Source organism: Nematolebias whitei, chromosome 22 (genome assembly GCF_014905685.2).
Source record: "Nematolebias whitei isolate Nwh7 chromosome 22, NemWhi1, whole genome shotgun sequence".
NCBI lineage: Eukaryota > Metazoa > Chordata > Actinopteri > Cyprinodontiformes > Rivulidae > Nematolebias > Nematolebias whitei.
In genome coordinates this window covers 488,523-496,535 of record NC_056519.1, presented here as the reverse complement: position 1 = coordinate 496,535, position 8,013 = coordinate 488,523, and the positions used below count along the sequence as shown (strand labels likewise).

Sequence of the window (8,013 nt, the reverse complement as noted above, 5' to 3'; positions counted from 1 at the left end):
GAGAAAGAGAGAGAGAGAGACACACACACACAGAAACAGACACACACCGAGACACACATATACATACATATACTTTGTATATGTATGTATATGTGTGTGTGTGTATATATGTGTGTATGTGTATATATGTATATGTGTGTGTGTGTGTGTGTGTGTGTGTGTGTGTGTATATGTGTGTATATATGTGTGTATATATATGTATATGTGTGTGTGTGTGTCTATATATCTCACGTTCCTTTTTTCCCTCATTTGAGAACAAAACCCCGAGATACTTGAACCCTTCCACTTGGGGAGAGGGCACTCTATACTTTTCCGGCTCAAGACCATGGCCTCAGATTTGGAGGATCTGATCTTCATTCTGGCTGTGTCGCATTCGGCTGCGAACTGCTCCAGCGAAAGCTGTAGATCATGATCTGATGAAGCCAATAAGACCACATCATCTGCAAAAAGCAGAGACGCAATCCTAAGGCCACCAAAACGGATCCCCTCAACATCTTGGCTGCGCCTAGAAATTCTGTCCATAAAAGTTATGAACAGAATCAGTGACAAAGGGCAACCTTGGCAGAGTCCAACTCTCACCGGGAACAAGCCCAACTTACTGCCAGCGATGCGGACCAGGCTCTGACACCGGTCATACAGGGACCTAACAGCCCGTATCAAAGGGCCCAGTACCCCATACTTCCAGAGTACCCCCCACAGGGTTCCCCGAGGGACGCGGTCGAAGGCCTTCTTCAAGTCCATAAAGCTCATGTAGACCAGTTGGGCAAACTCCCTCGCACCCTCCAGGACCCTGCTGAGAGTGTAGAGCTGGTCCATTTTTCCACGACCAGGACGAAAACCGCACTGCTCCTCCTGAATCCGAGGTTCGACTATCCTACGGACCCTCCTCTCCAGAACTCCCGAATAGATCTTACCGGGAGGCTTAAGAGTGTGATCCCCCTTTAGTTGGAACACAATCTAGGATCCCCCTTTTTGAATAGGGGGACCACCACCCCGGTCTGCCAATCCAGGGGAACTTCCCTTGATGTCCACGCAATATTGCAGAGTCACGTAAGCCAACACAGTCCTACAACATCCAGAGCCTTAAGGAACTTAAGATATATATATATATATATATATGTATATATGTATATGTAATGTTTTTTTTTTCACTCAACATTTATTTAGACAGGTAAATCCCATTGAGCCTCGAGGACTCATTTACAAGAGAGACCTGATTTCAACAAAGAAAGATGACAACAATGGACAACAGCGTATATATAAAAAGTCGTCCTCCAGTTTTTTTTTTTAAACGAATAGGATGGCTAAAAAAAGTAACAAAAAACAGCTAGATTCTAAGACGAATGTAGAAAACTAAAAACAGGAACATGTCTGCATTGGTCCCTGCCAGGAATCCAACAGATTCTTAAAGTCACTTAGAGAGGTCAAAGGTCAAGAGCTTCAGATCTTTTTACAAGATATTCCAGGAAACAGGAGCGGAGTAGGAGAAGGTCCTTTTATCTAGTTCAGTCCTCACTGAGGGAACACTGCAGGTAATGATGTCCTGAGAGCGCACGCTGTAGCTGCACTCACACAGAGACGTGTAAGAGGAGATGTATGAAGGCAGCAGACCAAGAAGTGATTTAAAGATGAAGATGTACCAGTGGGAGAGTCTGTGTGAAGTTAATGGTGACCAGTTAACCAGTGAATACTGGGTGCAGTGGTGGGTACGGTAGTTACAGCCAGTTATGAATCTTGGATGCTGTCTATCATGGTGCATTAACATCTGCAGGGTTCTTGTAGGAGAGTTCATGTAAATAATGTCACCGTAATCAATGGAGGGAAGGAAGGTCACAGATACAAGGTGTTTCCTAACATTCATTAGAGTTAGACAGGATCTGTTTCTGAAAAAGAAACCCAGTTTAACTTTCAGTTTCTTTATCAAGTTTTCCACATGGAGCTTAAAAGAGAGATGTGAGTCGACCAAGATACCCAAATATTTATAGGAATCAAACTCAATCGGGACACCATTTGAGGATAAAATCAGAGGAAGAACTGCTGGGACCAACTTCCTATTTGAAAAAAGCATCCCTTTGGTTTTGTCGGCATTTAGGACAAGTTTGAGGCGGAACAAATCAGACTGGATTATGTTAAATGCAGATTTCAAAAGCTGGAAAGCCTTAGCAACAGTTTTAGCTCGACAATAAACAACTGTGTCATCAGCATAGAAATGTATGGATGCATCAGGGATGTTTTTACCTGCGTTATGTATGTAGATTGTAAAAAGGGTGGGTCCTAAGACTGAGCCTTGTGGTACACCATTGTTGACTGTTAAATAACTGGAGGAAGTACCATTATGTTGAACACATTGCCTCAGATCTGAAAGATAGTTAGAGAACCAACCAATGGTGTGTTCTGAGAAACCGATTTCTGAGAGTTTATGACACAAGATGTTCTGATCCACAGAGTCAGAATCTTTAGACAGGTCTAAGAAAAGTGCAGCACAATAATCTTTAGCATCCAGTGCTTCAACAACATCATTAAGAACCTTCAGTGAAGCAGTGGTTGTGCTGTGTTGTTTCCTGAAACCAGATTGATGTGGAGGTAAGATGTTAAATGAGTCCAGGTCATTTTTGATTTGAGAGTTTATCAGTTTTTCTAGAACCTTGGCTAAAATACAGAGTTTAGGGATTGGTCCATAGTTGTTCAGTGAGGTGGGGTCACCTCCCTTCAGCAAAGGAAGAACAAAGGCTGTTTTCCAAGTGTCTGGGATGGAGTTTTGTCTTATAGAGAGATTGAAGATGTGGGTCACAGGGACTGTGATGATATGAGCAGCCAGCCTTAAGAAATAAGGTGGAAGTTCATCTGGACCTGCAGATTTTTTAGGATCAAGATCTTTTAACAGTTTATTGACCTCACTGACTGAGAATGGAGAAAAAGAGAAGCTGTGATTAACTGAGGATTGACTTGTAGGAGAGATTTGATTTGTAGAAGTTTGGTTATTAAGTGAAGTGGCTGATCTTCCATTAGTAACTGTGTCAAATAAAGAACTAGAAGCAACAAAATGTTTGTTGAAACAGTTCAGGATCTCGTGCTTATTTGACACAGGAACAGAGTGAGGGTGCATTCACAACTGCCCTGTTTAGTACGCTTTAATTGAACTCTAACTCGTTTTCCTAGAAAGTCTGATTCGTTTGGGAAGGTGTGAACGCGCCATCAAACTCTGTCATGGAACAAAAAGGCGAACTCTGGCCCGGGCTAAAACCTAGGTCTTGGCCTGGTAGAAGAGAACTCCAGCGCGGTTCATGTACAGTGTGAATGTAATAAGACCGGGCCCCGCTCCACAAGAAGTGGAGTACAGCGCAGGACAAACAAACACACATTTCTCTGACCTTATATGGAGCCGTCAGCTGTCTTGTGTGAAAAACAATATTCTCCATGGTCTTCTGTCTCATCTTCTGCTCATGCTGAGTCCATTTTTGAAAACTGACAAAATATAACTCCTAAAACTGCTAAAACTTGATGCCACTCCGTTTTTGTTTTTATTTCCAGAAGAAGAAGAAGACATGTCTTCAGAGGTTTTTGTGTTGTTTCTTTCAGTAGTTCTTGGTGCAGCGCCTCCACAGGCGAGCGGGGAAACAGGTTGGTTCAACAGGTTGGCTCGACTGCACAGTGCAGAGTGAATGCAAATGCACCAGCTCAAATGTAACAAAAGGTCATGAATATTAGTCCCCAACCGAACCGAGTCTACCGGACTATCAGGTGTGAAAACAACCTTAGTGAAAAGTTGTGATGGGAGGTCAGATGATTGGGTGGTGCCTGAGAGAGATTTGATGGTTTTCCAGAATCTGTTAGGGTCATTTTGGAGGTCTGAGATAAGAAATAGTTGTGTTTTTCTGCTTTGACAGCAGTTGTACATTTATTCCTCATCTGTCAAAAACTCAACCAATCAGTGTCTGAGTCAGATTTTCTCGCTGTGGCCCAAAGATGATCTCTCCTGTGTAGGAGGTCAGCTAGCTCTGGAGTAAACCAGGGGCTGTCTCGTCCCTTTATTCTGAACTGACGAAAAGGAGCATGTTTGTTCACAAAATAAATGAAACTATTATAAAAATAGTTCCAAGCAGAGTTCACGTCATCAGTTAACAGAATACGATGCCAGTCAAAGTGAGACAGATCCCAGAGGAATGACTGTTCACAAAAATGTTTCAGATCCCTTGTTTGAATTAATCTGGGCTTAGAAGGTGGAAGTTTAATATCTCTCAGAGTCGCTGTCACACAGTGATCACTTAAAATATCAGCGAATACACCTGTACCAGGGAATTTGTGAGGCTTATTTATTAGAAATGGGTCTATGATGGAGGATTTTTCAGGGCGGTTTTTATTTAATCTAGTCAGAGAGTTGATCAGTTGGGTAAGATTAAGAGACAGGCAACATTCCTTGAATTTATCACAGAGGGGGGTCGACTTATCCCAGTCAATGTTGAAATCTCCTGCCAAAAAGATCTCTTTGAATTTTAAATTACCAAGGAATTCCATCAGGGAGGACAGAGCCTCAGGTGTTGCTGAGGGGGGACGATAACAACACACTACAGATAAGATCTTGCCTCCATTCAAAGTGATGTTTACAGCTAAGGCATCAATTTGGTTTGGAATTGTTTTAGAAGACACAAGACTAGAAACCAGAGAATCTCTGATGTAAACAGCGACTCCCCCCCACCCACCCCTTTTTTTGACGATCACAGTGGTACATGTTAAATCCATTGATTACCAGTAGGGCTGCAACTAACGATTATTTCAATAATCGATTCATCGGCCAATTATTTTTTTGATTAATCAATGAATCGGCAAAATAAAAAAAAAACGTTTTAATTTCCACCCCTTTATTCCAAAATTGAACATTTGACTGACATAGAAATTCACACAAAAACAGGTTGCTACTTGACTATTCTGTTAGTAAAATATTGAATAATAAAAAAATAAAAGGTAGTCAAATAGCTTAAAAAGATTAATGTATACAAAAATATATACAAATGTGTCTTTATACCTGCACAATATGTAGCTACTTTGTAAAATGAGTCCTTGAGGGAAGAGTGTAACCTGGATTAAAAGTGTGAATTATTGTAACCTGGATTAAAAGTGTGGATTATTGTAGTGAAGCCTTCGTCTTCAACCATGGACAGAGGTCTCATGTCAGTGACGATCATGTTCAGGATGTTTCAGTGAAGACAGCTGCTGCTGTGGTGTCCATGATGTCTGTCCATCATGAAGGATGTTGTTTGTTGTTGTTCTCTGGAATGAGACAGTAAATATGTTTTATAGTATAATTTACAGCAACTCAAGAAATGCCTTGTTTCACTTACAGTGTTAGGTTCAGGCAAAAGTAGCTAAAAGAGCAATTAAACACACACACACATATAAAATACTTAATTACACACATTTGAGTAGATGTAATAAATCACTCTAATTCCTGTTTAAATGCAATTCATCCTGCCATACCTGCAGTGTCTTCAGACTTTGCCAGCAAATTAAAAGTTGAAGCTTAATCATTAAATTATTATCTTTGTGTTAGATTTATTTATAAATCACATTTAAACACTGCTTGTTCCAATTAAATAAAATAAAAAGTTACACATGTTCTCTATCACCGTCATTAATCAGAAAACAAACAAACAAACAAACAAATAGCTTCATCTACCAGACAGACTGACGTTACGTTTTCTCCCTTGAAACAGAACAAAGTGTTAAATTGTAGAGACTCACCTGCAACACATGAAGAGTGTTATCAGCTGCAGCTCCTTCCTCCTCCTCGTGACTCCCACATGTTTACGTTTATCTCCGTGGTTCTCTCGTGTCGTGTCGTCACTTTTCAAAGCTACATGCTTCTCAGTTTTTATCTTTGTGAAGTTCTCCCACTCTTTGGAGGACTTGTGTCGAACAGTTTTCGCTGCGTCGGTCATTTGTAAAATTTACTTAAATTTCCTTTGAAAACACTCTGCTCTGCTCCCCCCTCGCTCTGTTCAACTCACGCTGCAGTTTTTTTTCAAACTTTATTCAGTCAGTCAGCATTGACAATGAGCTGCCCGTGAACAAAACCAAACGGCTCCGCAGCGCCGTGAAAGATGCATAATCGCGCGACACAACGAATCGATAATGAAATTCGTTGCCAACGCTTTTAATAATCGATTTTTATTGATTTTATCGATTCATTGTTGCAGCTCTAATTACCAGATCATTATTGAGTACAGATTTGTTGAGCCAGGTTTCAGAGATGCAGATTACTTCTGCCCCAGAAGAACGTACCAGAATTTTCAAGGCATCAAGTTTTCTCAGAAGGCTACGAGCGTTTTACAAAGCTCTCGACCTTGACCTCTCTAAGTGTCTTTAAGAATCTGTTGGACTCCTGGCAGGGTCCAATGCAGACATGTTCCTGTTTTTAGTTTTCTACATTTGTCTTGGAATCTAGCTGTTTTTTGTTTTGTTACCTTTTTCCTTTTAGCCATCCTATTTGTTAAAAAAAAAACCTGTAGTATGAGTTTTTATAACTGTTTATTGTTGTTGCTGTTGTCCATTGTTGTCATCTTTCTTTGTTGAAATCAGGTCTCTCTTGTAAATGAGTCCTCGAGGCTCAATGGGATTTACCTGTATAAATAAAGGTTGATTGATACATGCAGAAAATGAAGCCCAGACACGTTTTTAAAGTCATTTGGTGTGCTGTAATTAGTGGGGGGTCCAGGGTTGGGCTGAATCCCTGAGAGCAGTAACAACATTATTATCAGACATTTTCTTGAGTTTTTTGTGACTGATGTGTAATTACAGGAGTTAACAGTGTGACAATTAGCCCCCACAATAGAACCATGAGAAACATTAATGAAGACGTGATCATTCAGAACCCAAAAACAGCGAAAGTTGCAGTGATGGACAGATCCAGGTGTATTAACAAGATTCAGTGACTCCAGATAATCTGAGAACTGAAAATAGTGACAATAATATGAATGATGCAGAAAAGTTTCAGACCATAAAACGTCACAATTCAAGTGGGCAAACAAACCCGACGAGGTGGCCCAACTGCAGTTTGAGTTGGGCTGAGGGAGGCTCCGGCCCCCCAGTGAAGATGGATGGATGGATGGATGGAAGGATGGATGCTCCCATGGGAAACAGAAGCTGGGTCCAGAATCAACAGGCCGAAACAGAAACAGATAATTTGCAGCAAATAGCAAAGCGAGCTGCCAGAAAATCTTCCTGAAGTGAAAGGCATGGTCCTAGCCCGACAGCACCCTCGGTGAAAAACGAGACTGACTGGAGAGGCTGAGGCTGAAGTCGTAACGGGTCCGGTCCGGTTCTGCTCCAGTCCGGCTCTGGCGCTCCTCAGCTCGAGAGGCGAAGAGGCTGAAGTTGTCCCTGGCCTGGTTCTGCTCCGGTCCGGTTCCAGCGGCGCTTCAAAGCATCGGAGCGTCTCCTCCAGATGAACACAGCGATTCCACAGAGGTGGACCATCCTTCGTTAAAAGTAACGGGCTGCTCACTGAAGCTTAGACCGGCTCTGTTGAAGACGAAGTCCCCCTCAGCCAACTCGATTCGGTTCTGGACCAGTTCGGGGGACACGAGTACACTTCCCCCACACCAATGAAGACACTACGAGGGCCAGTCCAGCAGAAAACCAGCGAAATACCACCCGGCGATTCTTGTCGGAACCAGGTAGAACCATAAAGGTCCAGATGAGAGTTTGTTGGGGTCCAGAGAGAGAGAGAAAAAACACCGGACCTTGGTGCGACGACTCCCCAGCTCGAGGGGTCACCTGGCCGGCAGGGTGCGCTCAGAGTGACCGGTGGGATGAGAGCGGCCGGTCCTGGACAAAAGTATATTTTTGAACGGTCCCGTCCGGCTCTCTGAGTCACTGAACACCGAATTCGGTTGGAAGGAAGACCAACTTTAGTCCGGTTCGAAAAAACGGGTCAGTTTGATGATAAAAGACTGCAGAGAAGCCGGAGGGAGCTGCTGTCCATCAGCTCGCCGGAAGTGATTGTAAATATATGAA

The 8,013-nt window shown here is 42.4% G+C and overlaps 1 protein-coding gene across 1 annotated transcript in view; it reads right to left on the bottom strand.

Annotated features, from left to right (window-relative positions):
* The window catches only part of lmo3 (LIM domain only 3), a 47,501-nt gene that overhangs the window by 38,954 nt on the left and 534 nt on the right, over positions 1-8,013 (bottom strand). The gene's annotated exons all lie outside the window — the stretch shown is intronic.